Source organism: Pseudophryne corroboree, chromosome 8, assembly GCF_028390025.1.
Source record: "Pseudophryne corroboree isolate aPseCor3 chromosome 8, aPseCor3.hap2, whole genome shotgun sequence".
NCBI lineage: Eukaryota > Metazoa > Chordata > Amphibia > Anura > Myobatrachidae > Pseudophryne > Pseudophryne corroboree.
In genome coordinates this window covers 70,405,905-70,423,440 of record NC_086451.1, presented here as the reverse complement: position 1 = coordinate 70,423,440, position 17,536 = coordinate 70,405,905, and the positions used below count along the sequence as shown (strand labels likewise).

Here is a 17,536-nt window from a genome sequence, read left to right as displayed (position 1 = left end):
AGAAAATTGGATGTGGTGCCCATAGCAACCAATCAGATTCATATTCTGTGAAGTGATAGCTACAATCTGCTTGCTTACTATGGGAACACCAATACACGTCCGCTTTAGAAGGTTTGATAAACTACCCCCCTGATGAGGAATCCTGCCAAGCCCTATTCTGCTGTGACATGAATGGGACTATAGGAGATGGAGGATATATACTGTACTACAACTGGCGGCAGTATATCTGTACTCGCACATCTCTATAGTAAGGCAGCTTGGTCAGTCTCTATGCAAAGCTGCCGCTGTCTGAAGAATGAGCGACACAGTGACTGATAGTTCTTCTGCCAAGAACTGTAAAACTTGGTTAGTTCTTGATGCTCTGTTGATACATGTCAGTATTAGCACACCCCTTCAACCAATGACAAGACTCAGAAGTTTCTATTAACAATACAATTTTATTTGGCGTGGACTATTGTTAGAGTAATCATTTCATCAGTGAGTGTCATTTCTTATTCACTGTAGCAGTGTTTCCCAAACTATGGGGGACATTTACTAAGCAGTGATAAGAGCGGAGGAGTGAGCCAGTGGAGAAGTTGCCCCATCAACCAATCAGCAGCTCTGTATAATTTTATAGTATGCAAATTATAGATGTTACTTCAGTGCCGATTGGTTGCCATGGGCAACTTCTCCACTGGCTCACTTCTCCGCTCTTATCACTGCTTAGTAAATGTCCCCCTTAGTCCTCAAGGCAGCCTAACACTCAAGGTTTCAAGGCTTTGACGAACGCGCAGGTAGCTTTGAAATGCGTAGTTGACCACCCCTGATTTTATCAGTAATACCATACGGACACTTGCTGCTTACTTCTAAACTAAGACGGACAAGTTACATTCAGCCCTGCCAGGTTGTCAAACCTTCGGAGTATCCCCTTCCGGCTACAGCTTTCCTTCCCAGGTGCACCCTGATGGGACAAGGACTGTACAACAGCTTTTCCACGGCAGATTCAGCCTGCACTCAATTAGCTTCTGCTATGCTCCCAGCAGTGGGTCAAGTCAAACTGTATGCAAGCCTAGCACCAGATTCTGGCTTTGCTTTCCATTCAGGCTGCGGACTCCCGCTGGTCACTTACTAACACCGCACTTGGGGAGAGTTGTACTAAGACTTGGAAAGTAATAAAGTGGAGAGAGATAAAGTACCAGCCAATCAGCTACTAACTGTCATGTTACAGGCTGTGTTTGGAAAATGACAGGAGCTGATTGGTTGGTGTCAGGCTCTGGAGCCTTTCCTCCGGCGGGTGCTCCCGTGGGTTACCGTCCCGCTGGTTGGCGTGGCTGCGGCGGCGGGTCCTCCTGGACGGATGTGCGGCTGCCAAGGGCCGGGGGACGAGGGTCTGGAGAGCCGGGCGCTGCGGCGGGGATTGCTGCGGTAAGGTCCTCTAGTGGTGGCACAGTATAGTGTGTCAGAGACAGAAGCTGGGTAAAGCTGTGTGCTAACAGCTAAGTATGTATCCTGTGCTGGGGGCAGCCATGTTGGAGACCAGAGTATTACCAATGAAGTTCCCAATCTGTGTCCAGCCAACCTCTGTGTTCTCCCCTTACAAAAGGGGGCTGGCTCAGAGGGAGAGTGCCACTGCTTCAAGTTACCTCCTTGTGAAAGGTTCTCCAGCTCTGTGCTCCCAGGTTACTTCTGGTTCCCTGGTCCTGGTTGCTCACATCTATCGGTTACATAAACGTTGCTGCAGTCCTGCTTTCTAAGTCCGTTGCCACTTGTGGAAGCGCTCACAGGGTCACAGGTCGTAGAGGAGGTCCAGGTCTTCAAAGTCCAAGTTCTTCAGCCTCGACTTTCAATCACAAACCAGTCTTCATTTCTTCAAAGAGCAAGTTCTTCAGCCTTGTCTTTCAATCACAAACCACAGTCTTCATTTCTTCAAAGTCCAAGTTCTTCAGCCTCATCTTTTAATCATAAAACACAGTCTTCAGTTCTTCTTTACTGGAGTTCTTCAGCTACACTCTTCAAGTCATTTAACCATAGACTTTAATTCTTCAAGTTTCTTCTATTTCTCCAATATTCGTGTACAACCTGATTATTCATTAAGACTACAGTTATCTTCCTACGAAGTCCTCCTTTTCTTTATGCCCCTCGGCCAACGGTAACACTTAGTTTGGCTTCCACCCCATGAGGAGGAATTATATTCAGCCACCTCGTTTACTCTCCTCACAGGTAGCTGTCCCTTCAGGCAAAATTCGGTTGTCGGAAACCCCAACTTACGCAGAGTGTGACAGTTGGTACTTTATATCTCTCCAAGATTTCTCTTATCTCCTAGAGGATGCTGGGGTCCACATTAGTACCATGGGGTATAGACAGGTCCACCAGGAGCCATTGGCACTTTAAGAGTTTGAGAGTGTGGGCTGGCTCCTCCCTCTATGCCCCTCCTACCAGACTCAGTTTAGAAAATGTGCCCGGAGGAGCGGGTCACAGCTAGGGGAGATCTACAGAGCTTTTCTAGTAAAGTTTTTTATTTTACAGAAGGCTGCTGGCAACAGCCTCCCTGCAGCGAGGGACTAAGGGGGGGAGCAGTGTCTGCCCTGTGGGGTCTGAGCCACTGTCTCCGCTGACTGGACACTGAGCTCTGAGGGGTCTGATCGTTCTACGCCACAAGGGACCGCTCGCCCCAGCAGCATGCCGCCAACCCTTACAGAGCTGAAGAAGTGGTGAGTGAGACACCGACCCCCTAGCAAATGGGGGGCCGGTGTGAAGATGGCGGCAGCGGGAAGGGAGAGCAGTATTAATTGCGCTCCTGGGAAGGCTCAGTGGTACATGGTGCCGCGCTGTGAGGGGTGCCCTGGGCCAGCGCTTACCCCCTACACTGGTCCAGAAGCCTGTCGGGATCCTCGGATCTCAGCCAGCACTAATTCCTCAGGCCAGTATAATCAATGAAGAGCGGGAAGATAGCGCCATTAATGGGGCGGAGCTTCTCCTCAGAGCGGAACCAGCAGTGTTTCAGCACCATTTTTCTGCCTGCACAGCGCTGAGAGGAAGAACAGGTCCCTCCACAGCAACTCCAGCTATCTGTACACGGTACCAGGGGGTTGTAGAAGGGAGGGGAGGCTGTAATAAGACTGTGTGTCCTATTAAGGTGCACAGTCAGCGTTGACAAGGGGTCTCCTTTTGCTAAAAGCGCTGTGTGTGGGTTGGCTCCAATCTCTGTGTCTCTCTTGCCATTCTTGGGGGGGAAACTCTGTCTGCCCCCACCTGTGTGTGTGTGTGGAGTGTTTGGTGGTCTCCTTTAGCTATGTCCAGGGACACTGTGTCATATGCTGCAGAGGATTTATCCTCCCAGGATGATCCCATTCCAATCAGAATAGCACTGGTTTAGCACAGATACCAGCAAGGGAACCTGAGTGGTTTTCCTCTATCAAATCTTGGATTTCTCAGATATCTGACAGGGTTGCAAGTAATGAATCTGCAACCCAGGTATTACAGAGCTCTATGGCAGTATGGCCGGTTTCTGGTACCTCAGGACGCCCCGCTATATACCCCCACATCGTGCGCTTGTGCATGTCACACAAGACGACATGGATACCGATTCTGACACCGCAGACGGTGATAGGGATGTGTTGTGGGGGTCCGCATCTCTTGCAAAGGGGGTGCAATTGTTGATAGAGGCTATCAGGGATGTGTTGAATGTTAATGATACCACACCTGAGCAGTTTGGGGTGGCTTTTTTCACTGAAAAAAAGCCTCGCTAACCTTCCCTGCATCAAAGGAATTGAATGCTATATTTGAAAAAGCATGGGTAAACCCTGAGAAAAAAATTCCAGGTCCCTAAAAGGGTCCAGGTGGCGTTTCTATTCCCAGAGGAGGATAGGAAAAATGGGAAAACCCGCCGATTGTTGACGCATCTGTGTCCAGACTCTCAAAGGTGGTTTTGCCTGTTCCAGGATCTACCGCCTTAAAGGAGCCGGCTGATAGGAAAATTGATAACATGCTTAAATCAATGTACACTGCTTCAGGGGCCATATTACGTCCCACTATTGCTACAGCATGGATTGCAAAGGCAATAGTAAAGTGGTCGGCTACCTTGAGGATTTGGATACGATGGATAGGGATGATGTTGCATTATATTTACGCAATATACATGATTCAGCAGGTTTTATGGTAGAATCCATGAAAGACCTGGGTTCCATGGCTGAGGGAATATCTTCCATGTCTGTTTCAGCTCGTCGTGGACTGTGGCTGCGCCAGTGGTCGGCCGACGCTGAATCCAGATAAAGTGTGGAGTCTCTACCCTATACAAGTCAGGCTCTCTTTGGGGAAGCTCTAGATGCGTTGATATCTACGGCTACAGCGGGTAAGTCTCCATTTCTTCCCTCAGCAGCACCTGCTCCGAAGAAATCCTTCTCTTCATCTGCAACGCAGTCCTTTCGGCCTAACAAGCCTAGAAAGGCCAGAATGTCCAATACCTTCTTTAGGGGAGGTCGAGTTAAGTCCAAGAAACTTGCAGCTGCAGGTTCCCAGGGACAAAAGCCTGCTTCAGGTACGCCAAAGTCCTCCACATGACGGTGGACTGCACGGTCTGCAGGTGGGGCCAGTGGGAGCGAGACTCAGACACTTCAGTCAGGTCTGGGTATCGTCCGGCCTGGATCCCTGGGAGATAGATATTGTATCCCAGGAATATAGGCTTGAATTTCAAAGTCTCCCTCCTCATCGCTTTTTCAAATCAGGCTTACCAACTCTGTTGGCAGACAGCACTGTACTACAAGACGCTGTCCAAAACCTGGTGGAGGAACGGGTCATTGTGCCAGTACCACCTCACATGCAGAACAAAGGTTACTATTCAAACCTTTTCATGGTACTGAAACCGGATGTTTCGGTCAGGCCCATTCTGAACCTAAAATCATTGAACCCCTTTCTAAAGGAGTTCAAGTTCAAGATGGAGTCTCTCAGGGTGGTGATATCAGGTCCTAGTATCACTGGATATCAAGGATGTGTACCTCCACACTCCGATATGGCTGCCGCATCAGGCTTATCTCCGTTTCGCATTGCTGGACTGTCATTTCCAGTTCCAGGCCCTGCCATTCGGCCTCTCCACAGCACCAAGGGTGTTTACCAAGGTGATGGCAGAAATGATGGTTCTCCTCCGCAAACAGGGTGTGAACATCATTCCATATCTGGACGATCTGCTGATAAAGGCATCGTCCAAGGAGAAGCTGCTACAGTCCATTGTTCTCACAACACGCCTCCTCAGGAGTCATGGTTGGATTCTGAACCTTCCAAAGTCACATTTGGAAAAAACCCAGAGGTTGTCCTTTCTGGGAATGATCCTGGATACGGAAGTGCAGAAGGGTGTTTCTTCCGCAGGAAAAGCTGTTGGTGATACAAGCTATGGCCCGGGATGTCCTGAAGCCAGCCCGGGTATCGGTTCATCAATGCATTCGCCTACTGGGAAAGATGGTGGCCTCTTACGAGGCTCTCCAGTATGGGAGGTTCCACGCTCGGACCTTCCAACTGGATCTCCTGGACAAGTGGTCAGGATTTCATCTCCACGTGCACCGGAGAATTCATCTGTCGCCAAAGGCCAGAATTTCACTCCTCTGGTGGCTCCAATTGCTTCACCTTCTGGAGGGCCGCAGGTTCGGGATTCAGGACTGGGTCCTTCTAACCACGGATGCGAGCCTTCAGGGCTGGGGAGCAGTCACTCAAGGAGAAACCTTCCAAGAATGGTAGTTAAGCCTAGAAGCCGGCCTGCCCATCAACATCCTGGAACTAAGAGCCGTCTACAACAGTCTTCTTCAGGCGGCCCCTCTTCTAAGAAATCGGGCCATTCAAGTGCAGTCGGACAACTTAACAACAGTAGCTTACATAAACCGCTGACAAGGCGGAACGAAGAGCAGAGCGGCAATGTCAGAGGGGACAAGAATACTCCTCTGGACAGAGAAGCACGCGTTGGCACTATCAGCCATCTTCATTCTGGGAGTAGACAACTGGGAGGCAGACTTCCTCAGCAGACACGAAATACATCCAGGGAAGTGGGGTATCCATCCGGAGGTGTTCAAGGAAATAACACATCTTTGGGGATTACCCCAAATAGACAAGATGGCCACTCGTCTCAACAAGAAGCTTCAGCGTTATTGTTCCAGGTCGAGGGACCCACAGGCAGTGGTAGTGGATGCCCTGGTGTCTCCGAGGGTGTTCCGGTCAGTGTACGTGTTTCCACCACTCCCACTCATCCCAAGAATCCTAAATCTCATAAGGAGAACAAGGATCCAAGCGATCCTCATTGCCCCAGACTGGCCAAGAAGGACTTGGTACGCGGACCTTCTGAATCTACTGCAAGAAGATCCGAGGCCTCTTTCTCTTCGGGAGGACCTGCTGCAACAGGGGCCATTCGCCTATCAAGACTTACCGCGGCTACATTTGATGGCATGGAAGTTGAGCGCATGATACTTGCTCGGAAGGGCATTCCGAAGAAGGACATTCCTACCCTCATAAAGGCTAGGAAAGGGGTAACGTCTAAACATTACCATCGTATTTGGAAGAAATATGTCTCTTGGTGTGAATCCAAGAAGTTTCCTGCGGTGGAGTTTCAACTCTGACGTTTTCTCCTCTTCCTGCAAGCAGGTGTGGGTATGGGCCCGAGGTTAGGATCTGTAACGGTCCAGATTTCGGCCCTATCCATTTTCTTACAGAAACAATTGGCTGCCCTCCCTAAGGTTGAAACCTTTTTGAAGGGAGTTCTGCACATCCAACCTCCCTTTGTACCGCCTACTATGGCGCCTTGGGACCTTAACGTGGTGTTGCAGTTTCTCCAGTCGGATTGATTTCAGCCTCTACAGGAGGTTGAGGTCAAATTTCTTACATGAAAGGCAGTCACGTTGTTGGCCTTGACTTCTGCTAGACGCGTGTCCGAGTTGGGGGCTTTATCCTGTAAAAGCCTTACTTGATCTTCTACGAAGATAGAGCTGAGCTCTGGACACGTCAGCAGTTTCTTCCAAAGGTTGTGTCAGCATTTCATATCAACCAACCTATTGTGGTGCCAGTGGCTACTGACTCCTCAATTACATCAAAGTCCTTGGATGTTGTAAGGGCTCTGAAGATATATGTGACGAGAACTTCTCATCACAGAAAGTCAGACTCTCTGTTTGTCCTATATGATCCCAAGAAAATTGGGTGTCCTGCTTCTAAGCAGACTATTTCTCGCTGGATTAGGTTCACTATTCAGCACGCTTATTCTACGGCAGGACTGCTGTGTCCAAAATCTGTTAAGACCCACTCTACTCGTAAGGTCAGGTCTTCCAGGGCGGCTGCCCAAGGTGTCTCGGCAGTGCAACTTTGCCGAGCTGCTACTTGGTCTGGGTCGAACACGTTTGCAAAGTTTTACAAGTTCAATAATTTGGCCTCTGATGATCTGAAGTTCAGTCAGTCAGTTCTGCTGGAGCTTCCGCGCTCTCCCTCCCGTTCTGGGAGCTTTGGTACATCCCCATGGTACTAATGTGGACCCCAGCATCCTCTAGGACGTAAGAGAAAATAAGATTTTGGTTACCCACTGGTAAATCCTTTTCTCGTAGTCCGTAGCGTAGAGGATGCTGGGCGCCCGCCCAGCGTTTCGTTTTCCTGCACACATTATTTGGTTTAGTACAACTTCGTTTTAGTTGAGTACTGAATTGTTACTTGATAAGTAATGTTTCAGCAGTTGCTAAGTGCTCAAGCTACGTTGGCTTGACGTGCCTTGTATGTGTGAGCTGGTATGAATCTCACCACTATCTGTGTATAATCCTTCTCTCGAAGATGTCCGTCTCCTCTGGCACAGTTTCTACACTGAGTCTGGTAGGAGGGGCACAGAGGGAGGAGACAGCCCACACTCTCAAACTCTTAAAGTGCCAATGGCTCCTGGTGGACCTGTCTATACCCCATGGTACTAATGTGGACCCCAGCATCCTCTACGGACTACGAGAAAAGGATGTACCGGTAGGTAACCAAAATCCTATTATTACTGTCCAAGGATTTAGTACATCTTCCCCCGGGTTTCCTGTTGGGAGGCAGTTACGTGATCGGTCTCCTCAGTCTCCTGTTCGGAGGCAGTTATGTGACCAGTCTCCTTACAATACCGATACCGGAATCCTCCCCCTTACAGTGCCGACAGTCAGCATGCCGACTAACAGGGACTATTCCCTCGTCGGCGTCCACGACACCCATAGATAGCCCGCATGACACACACACACACACACACACACACACACACACACACACACCCCCCGCCGGGCATCTGCAAGCTGAGGTTCCGGCGTCGGTATGGTGACCGGCGGCCTCCTGACTGGCGGTAACGCATATCCAACCTCTCCTGTTTGCTGCTCCAGAGAGTTCAGGTTATGTGGTATCAAATCGGCTACTATCTGCTTGCTTTTAACAGCATAATCGCCAGCCCCATAATAATTGGAGAACATTTTGTTAAAGGGGCAATGAGTTTATTTTTAAAGGGGCAATGAGTTTAGTTACAATACCATTTATCGCCTGAATATACTTATAGATGCTGGACTGACTACAATTATTAAACATTTACTGTGGCTGTGCCACTGAGACTGGATTGATAATCTGTCCAGAGGTTCATCACATGCTAATCAGCAAATTAAGAGTGATTTTTTAATACAGGTTGAGTATCCCTTATCCAAAATGCTTGGGACCAGAGGAATTTTGGATATCGGATTTTTCCGTATTTTGGAATAATTGCATACCATAATGAGATATCATGGTGATGGGACCTAAATCTAAGCACAGAATGCATTTATGTTACATATACAGCTTATACACACAGCCTGAAGGTCATTTTAGCCAATATTTTTAATAACTTTTTGCATTAAACAAAGTGTGTGTACAGTCACACAATTCATTTATGTTTCATATACACCTTATACACACAGCCTGAAGGTCATTTAATACAATATTTTTAATAACTTTGAGTATTAAACAAAGTTTGTGTACACTGAGCCATCAAAAAACAAAGGTTTCACTATCTCAATCTCACTCAAAAAAGTCCGTATTTCGGAATATTCCGTATTTCGGAATATTTGGATATGGGATACTCAATCTGTATAAGATTTATGCTGACAAATGTTATTTACTGTTTTGCCACTAATTGAATAAACTGTATCTTGCTCATACAATAGTCTGTATAGTTACATTGTGGGGGGAATCCAGTTAGGAGCGAGGTAAAAAAACCTTGCTAATCTCGTGCCCAATTTTGGATTACCGTGGTATGCGCACTCCCGATACTCATGGTATCCAATAAAATAAAATAAATGGTTGCATGAAAAAATTTACAAAAATTATACTCACCGTTCCGGGGGTCTCTGCAGCTCCTGGTGATCTCCCTTCCATCTTCTTACTGCGTAGGGGGCTGCTGGGTGTCTTGGGGGTGCTGAAAGGCGCAAGGGCTGAACGGAGATGTAGACACACCGCGCCGTTGTTATCCAGGCTTTAGCACAGAAAATTACTGAAGTACTTATTAAATTACCTGAGCTCAAGTACGGCTATCCTTAAACCTAGACAGTTAGGTTGCCTTAAGAACTGAGTATAGGAAACTTTGTACTATAGGGTTTATTTTTATTACATTGGTAACATATCCTTACACAGATTCCTAACAACTAATAACATAAACAGTGTCGCCGTACCAGGTCCCCAGCAAAGTAAATATGAAGTAATACTGGGGCAGATGTATTAAGCCTGGAGAAGGCGTAAGGAAGTGATAAGTGCAAGGTGATAAATGCACCAGCCAATCAGCTCCTAACTGTTAATTTACATATTGGAGCTGATTGGCTGGTGTGTTATCACCTTGCACATATCGCTGGTTTATCACTTCCTTATGCCTTCTCCAGGTTAATACATCTGCCCCTAAGTTTGACATTGGTCAAGGGGGCGTTGCAAACACTGACAGTTTAGACGTGAGCAGTCAAGACCAGGTGATGTCACTGTGATGTCATTGATGAATCTAGGGGTGGATCATGAATCTCATTCTATACACAAGAGAAGGGGAGGAGGGAGAACAAGAACAGACACAAAAATGTATATAGTTTTCACTACCTTTACTGGAACTTTAGGTGTACCAGTTATGCACAGTGTAGTCAAACAATCTGTGAGCTGAACGAGTAATTAATGCAAAAGCCGCCTATAAAGTCACTAGAAACCAGTGCTTCATTAATATTTAGCCATGAAGTGTCTGCAGAGTTGTCTCCACCATCCGTGCAGGGTATGCGGTGAACAAAGGCCCATATATTTGTGGTCTTAATGGGGGGTATTCAATTGTTTGAAAAGTCAGTTGGGTGTGTTTTTTCCTATCTAATAGACAGAAAAGAAAAAACAGACACCCAACCGACTTTTCAAACATTTGAATACCCCCCAATGTGTGATATTCATGTAATGTTATCTGTGCATAATTATAATGAAATGTGTTTGTGATAGTGTATTAATATCATATAAAGCATGCTTGTGAGGGTTATTAAGATGATATTATTCTTGTGAGGACCATTAAGTTTATAATAAGAATTTACTCACCGGTAATTCTATTTCTCATAGTCCGTAGTGGATGCTGGGGACTCCGTAAGGACCATGGGGAATAGCGGCTCCGCAGGAGACTGGGCACAACTATAAAGAAAGCTTTTAGACTACTGGTGTGCACTGGCTCCTCCCACTAAGACCCTCCTCCAGACCTCAGTTAGGATACTGTGCCCGGAAGAGCTGACACAATTAGGAAGGATTTTGAATCCCGGGTTAGACTCATACCAGCCACACCAATCACACCGTATAACTCGTGATACAATACCCAGTTAACAGCATGATAACAACTGAGCCTCTCAACAGATAGCTCAACAATAACCCTTTAGTTAAGCAATAACTATATACAAGTATTGCAGACAATCCGCACTTGGGATGGGCGCCCAGCATCCACTACGGACTATGAGAAATAGAATTACCGGTGAGTAAATTCTTATTTTCTCTAACGTCCTAAGTGGATGCTGGGGACTCCGTAAGGACCATGGGGATTATACCAAAGCTCCCAAACGGGCGGGAGAGTGCGGATGACTCTGCAGCACCGAATGAGAGAAGGTCCTCCTCAGCCAGGGTATCAAATTTGAAGAATTTTGCAAACATGTTTGCCCCTGACCAAGTAGCAGCTCGGCAAAGTTGAAGAGCCGAGACCCCTCGGGCAGCCGCCCAAGAAGAGCCCACTTTCCTCGTGGAATGGGCTTTCACTGATTTAGGATGCGGCAGTCCAGCCGCAGAATGTGCAAGCTGAATCGTACTACAGATCCAGCGAGCGATAGTCTGCTTAGAAGCAGGTGCACCCAACTTGTTGGGCACATACAGGATAAAGAGCGAGTCAGTCTTCCTGACTCCAGCTGTCCTGGAAACATAAATTTTTAGGGCCCTGACTACATCCAACAACTTGGAAGCCTCCAAGTCATTTGTAGCCGCAGGCACCACGATAGGTTGGTTCAGATGAAAAGCTGATACCACTTTGGGGAGAAACTGGGGACGAGTCCTCAATTCTGCCCTATCCATATGGAAAATCAGATAAGGGCTTTTACATGACAAAGCCGCCAATTCTGAAACACGCCTGGCCGAAGCCAAGGCCAACAACATGACCACTTTCCACGTGAGATATTTCAAATCCACGGTTTTCAGTGGCTCAAACCAATGTGACTTTAGGAAATCCAACACCACGTTGAGATCCCAAGGTGCCACTGGAGGCACAAAAGGGGGCTGAATATGCAGCACTCCCTTAACAAAAGTCTGAACTTCAGGTAGTGAAGCCAATTCTCTCTGGAAGAAAATCGATAGAGCCGAAATCTGGACCTTAATGGAACCCAATTTAAGGCCCATAGTCACCCCTGACTGTAGGAAGTGCAGGAACCGGCCCAGCTGAAATTCTTCCGTTGGGGCCTTCCTGGCCTCACACCACGCAACATATTTTCGCCATATGCGGTGATAATGGTTTGCGGTTACTTCTTTCCTAGCTTTTATCAGCGTAGGAATGACTTCCTCCGGAATGCCCTTTTCCTTCAGGATCCGGTGTTCAACCGCCATGCCGTCAAACGCAGCCGCGGTAAGTCTTGGAACAGACAGGGCACCTGCTGCAGCAGGTCCTGTCTGAGCGGTAGAGGCCATGGGTCCTCAGACATCATTTCTTGAAGTTCCGGATACCACGCTCTTCTTGGCCAATCCGGAACAATGAGTATAGTTCTTACTCCTCTTCTCCTTATTATCCTCAGTACCTTTGGTATGAGAGGAAGAGGAGGGAACACATAAACCGATCGGTACAACCCCGGTGTTACCAGAGCGTCCACAGCTATCGCCTGCGGGTCTCTCGACCTGGCGCAATATTTTTCTAGCTTTTTGTTGAGGCGGGACGCCATCATGTCCACCTGTGGTTTTTCCCACTGGTTTACAATCATTTGAAAGACTTCTGGATGAAGTCCCCACTCTCCCGGGTGGAGGTCGTGCCTGCTGAGGAAGTCTGCTTCCCAGTTGTCCACTCCCGGAATGAACACTGCTGACAGTGCTAACACGTGATTTTCCGCCCATCGGAGAATCCTTGTGGCTTCTGCCATCGCCGTCCTGCTTCTCGTGCCGCCCTGTCGATTTACATGGGCGACCACCGTGATGTTGTCTGACTGGATCAGTACCGGCTGGTTTTGAAGCAGGGGTTTTGCCTGACTTAGGGCATTGTAAATGGCCCTTAGTTCCAGAATATTTATGTGTAGGGAAGTCTCCTGACTTGCCCATAGTCCTTGGAAGTTTCTTCCCTGTGTGACTGCTCCCCAGCCTCGAAGGCTGGCATCCGTGGTCACCAGGACCCAGTCCTGTATGCCGAATCTGCGGCCCTCTTGAAGATGAGCACTCTGCAGCCACCACAGCAGAGACACCCTTGTCCTCGGAGACAAGGTTATCAGACGATGCATCTGAAGATGCGATCCGGACCACTTGTCCAACAGGTCCCACTGAAAGGTTCTTGCATGAAACCTGCCGAATGGAATCGCTTCGTAGGAAGCTACCATCTTTCCCAGGATCCGCGTGCAATGATGCACCGACACCTGTTTTGGTTTTAAGAGGCCTCTGACTAGAGATGACAGCTCCTTGGCCTTTTCCTCCGGGAGAAACACTTTTCTCTGTTCTGTATCCAGAACCATCCCTAGGAACAGCAGGCGTGTCGTAGGGACCAGCTGTGACTTTGGAATGTTTCGAATCCAGCCGTGCTGTTGTAGCACTTCCCGAGATAGTGCTACCCCTATCAACAACTGCTCTCTGGACCTCGCCTTTATCAGGAGATCGTCCAAGTACGGGATAATTAAAACTCCCTTCCTTCGAAGGAGTATCATCATTTCCGCCATTACCTTGGTAAAGACCCTCGGAGCCGTGGAGAGACCGAACGGCAACGTCTGAAATTGGTAATGACAATCTTGTACCACAAACCTGAGGTACTCCTGGTGAGGATGGTAAATGGGGACATGTAGGTAAGCATCCTTGATGTCCAGCGATACCATGTAATCTCCCTCGTCCAGGCTTGCAATAACCGCCCTGAGCGATTCCATCTTGAACTTGAATTTTTTTATATATGTGTTCAAGGATTTCAAATTTAAAATGGGTCTCACCGAACCGTCCGGTTTCGGTACCACAAACATTGTGGAATAGTAACCCCTTCCTTGTTGAAGTAGGGGCACCTTTACTATCACTTGTTGTGAATACAGCTTTTGAATTGCCTGTAACACTGCCTCCCTGCCTGAGGGAGTGGTTGGCAAGGCAGATTTGAGGAAACGGCGGGGGGGAGATGTCTCGAATTCCAGTTTGTACCCCTGAGATACTACTTGAAGGATCCAGGGATCCACCCGTGAGCGAGCCCACTGATTGCTGAAATTTTTGAGACGGGCCCCCACCGTACCTGGCTCCGCCTATGGAGCCCCAGCGTCATGCTGTGGACTTAGAGGAAGCGGGGGAGGACTTTTGCTCCTGGGAACTGGCTGTATGCTGCAGCTTTTTCCCTCTACCTCTGCCTCTGGGCAGAAAGGACGCGCCTTTAACCCGCTTGCCCCTATTGGGCCGAAAGGACTGTACCTGATAATACGGTGCTTTCTTTGGTTGTGAGGGAACATGGGGTAAAAATGTAGACTTCCCAGCTGTTGCTGTGGAAACGAGGTCCGAGAGACCATCCCCGAACAATTCCTCACCCTTATAAGGCAGAACTTCCATGTGTTGTTTGGAATCTGCATCACCTGTCCACTGGCGAGTCCATAACCCTCTCCTGGCAGAAATGGACATTGCACTAATTTTGGATGCCAGCCGGCAAATATCCCTCTGTGCATCCCTCATGTATAAAAGTGCGTCTTTTATATGATCTACGTTTAGCAAAATAGTGTCCCTGTCTAGGGTATCTATATTTTCTGACAGGGAATCTGACCACGCAGCAGCAGCGCTGCACATCCAGGCTGAAGCTATAGCCGGTCTCAGTATCACACCTGTGTGTGTATATATAGATTTCAGGATAGCCTCCTACTTTCTATCAGCAGATTCCTTCAGGGCGGCCGTATCCGGAGACGGTAGTGCCACCTTCTTTGACTAGCGTGTGAGCGCTTTATCCACCCTAGGGGATGTTTCCCAGCGTGACCTATCCTCTGGCGGGAAAGGGTACGCCATTAGTAACCTCTTAGAAATTACCATCTTTTTATCAGGGGAAGCCCATGCTTCTTCACACACTTCATTTAACTCTTCAGACGGAGGAGAAGCTACTGGTAGTTTTTTCTCTCCAAACATTATACCCTTTTTTGTGGTACCGGGGGTAACATCAGAAATGTGCAACACATTTTTCATTGCCTCAATCATGTAACGTGTGGCCCTACTGGAAGTTACATTAGTCTCTTCGTCGTCGACACTGGAGTCAGTATCCGTGTCGACATCTGTGTCAACCATCTGAGGTAGCGGGCGTTTTAGAGCCCCTGATGGTTTTTGAGACGCCTGGGCAGGCACAGGCTGAGAAGCCGGCTGTCCCACATTAGGTATGTCGTCAAACCTTTTGTGTAAGGAGTCGACACTATCACGTAATTCCTTCCACAGCACCATCCACTCAGGTGTCGACCCCGCAGGGGGTGACATCACATTTACAGGCATCTGCTCCGCCTCCACATAAGCCTCCTCATCAAAACATGTCGACACAGCCGTACCGACACACCGCAAACACACAGGGAATGCTCTGACAGAGGACAGGACCCCACAAAGCCTTTTGGGGAGACAGAGAGAGAGTATGCCAGCACACACCAGAGCGCTATATAACACTGGGATCCCACTATCAATGAGTGTTTTCCCTATAGCTGCTTTTTTATATATATTACATATATATAATATCTATACTGCGCCTAAATTTAGTGCCCCCCCCTCTCTTTTTTACCCTTCTGTAGTATTCTTAGACTGCAGGGGAGAGCCAGGGAGCTTCCTTCCAGCGGAACTGTGAGGGAAAAATGGCGCCAGTGTGCTGAGGGAGAAGCCCCGCCCCCTTTTCGGCGGACTTTCTCCCGCTTTTTCTGTAATACTGGCAGGGGTAATTTTACATCTATATAGCCTCTGGGACTATATATGATGTATATTTTGCCAGCCAAGGTGTTATTTATTGACCTCAGGGCGCCCCCCCCAGCGCCCTGCACCCATCAGTGACCGAAGTGTGAGGTGTACATGAGGAGCAATGGCGCACAGCTGCAGTGCTGTGCGCTACCTTGGTGAAGACCGAAGTCTTCTGCCGCCGATTTTCCGGACCTTCTTCGTGCTTCTGGCTCTGTAAGGGGGACGGCGGCGCGGCTCCGGGAACGAACACCAAGGTCGGGTCCTGCGGTCGATCCCTCTGGAGCTAATGGTGTCCAGTAGCCTAAGAAGCCCAAACTACCACCTGTTAGGTAGGTTCACTTCTTCTCCCCTTAGTCCCTCGTTGCAGTGAGTCTGTTGCCAGCAGATCTCACTGAAAATAAAAAACCTAAATATTCTTTCTTTCTAGGTGCTCAGGAGAGCCCCTAGTGTGCATCCAGCTCAGCCGGGCACAAGAATCTAACTGAGGTCTGGAGGAGGGTCTTAGTGGGAGGAGCCAGTGCACACCAGTAGTCTAAAAGCTTTCTTTATAGTTGTGCCCAGTCTCCTGCGGAGCCGCTAATCCCCATGGTCCTTACGGAGTCCCCAGCATCCACTTAGGACGTTAGAGACATTAAGATTATATATTGCATTGCTATTAGTGTAATGGTGGAGCTGGTGGGGGCTATTCATGTAATGTTATAATGTGATTGGTATTAATGTAGCAGACACTATTCAGGATATAAATGTAATGGAGGATATTCATGTAAAGCAGTGAGTGTGGCTGTTTGGGGGGGTGTATCTATTAGAGTTGTTCATTTAATGTATTAGCACGTGGGGTTTCTTTTTGTTTTCAAAGTAGGGGCCATGTTTGGTGGGGGGGGATTTATGTAATGTGGGGTTGATGTGGGCTACTAATAAACATTGTAGGGGCTAATAATGTAATTGGGAACTGCTAATTTAATGTTAGGACTAGATGGGGGAAAGAGGACTATTGAATGGTGATGGCAGACTATGACCCAGATTTATCAAGCCTTGGAGAGTGATAAATTGCACGGTGGTAAAGTACCAACCAACCAGCTCCTAAATGCCATGTTACAGACTGTTTGAAAGTGACAGAAGCTGGTTGGCTGGTACTTTATCACTGTGCAATTTATTACTCTGCAAAGCTTGCTAAATCTGGGCCTATGTGTAAAGGGAAAATGGAGAGGGCATTGGTCATATATGTTCCCCCACCATTCCTTGTCACATAGGGGGAAGCCTAATCGCTACTCTTGCACACAGGCCCACTCCATTGATAAAACACCCCTGAGTGTCCGCATCTACTGGATATTAGTTAAGCGATAGCTGAACTATTGGCTACGCTGACAAATTGCTTCCTGTGTGGGTTGTGACTTATGCTCTCTTACGGATTTAAGACAGTTTTACATTCCTCATATATCACTGACGTGAAAACCCCTAAAACTTATTTCGACTGGATGTAGCTTCTATAGAGGTATTAAAATTACTGTTGATAAGAAGCCATAATAAATAAATGCGGCTGTCTCCTGGTTACCTATGTCTAACTTGATCAGATGGACTTGAGTACACGTAGTGTAATGCACACTGGGGCTTTTGAATGTGGCTTTTTTGCCTGATGCTTAGGCTATGTACTATTGCATGACGGAAAGCAGTCAATGTAATGTGTTATGGGAGATCAGTCGGGGGCCGATAGTGGCAAAAATGGCTACCTTTGTTGCAAATACCTAGTAATAATAACATGATGCAGGAGGAGTGGTCAGGTCACACACCCCTCGACCACCCCCCCATTCCCCCTGAAGACCCAGGGCCCAGTGGTGGGAAGGGGCCCCACTGATCAGTCTGGGCCCCCTGACTGGTTCAGAATTCATACAATGGAATCATCCAAAACCCCCTGATGGCAGCCGTGTGTGTTACTACACAAATGTTTAAAGATTGT

At 47.9% G+C, this 17,536-nt stretch overlaps 1 protein-coding gene across 8 annotated transcripts in view; it reads right to left on the bottom strand.

Annotated features, from left to right (window-relative positions):
- Positions 1-17,536, bottom strand: part of DNM1 (dynamin 1) — a 265,735-nt gene that overhangs the window by 10,614 nt on the left and 237,585 nt on the right. The window lies entirely within an intron of this gene.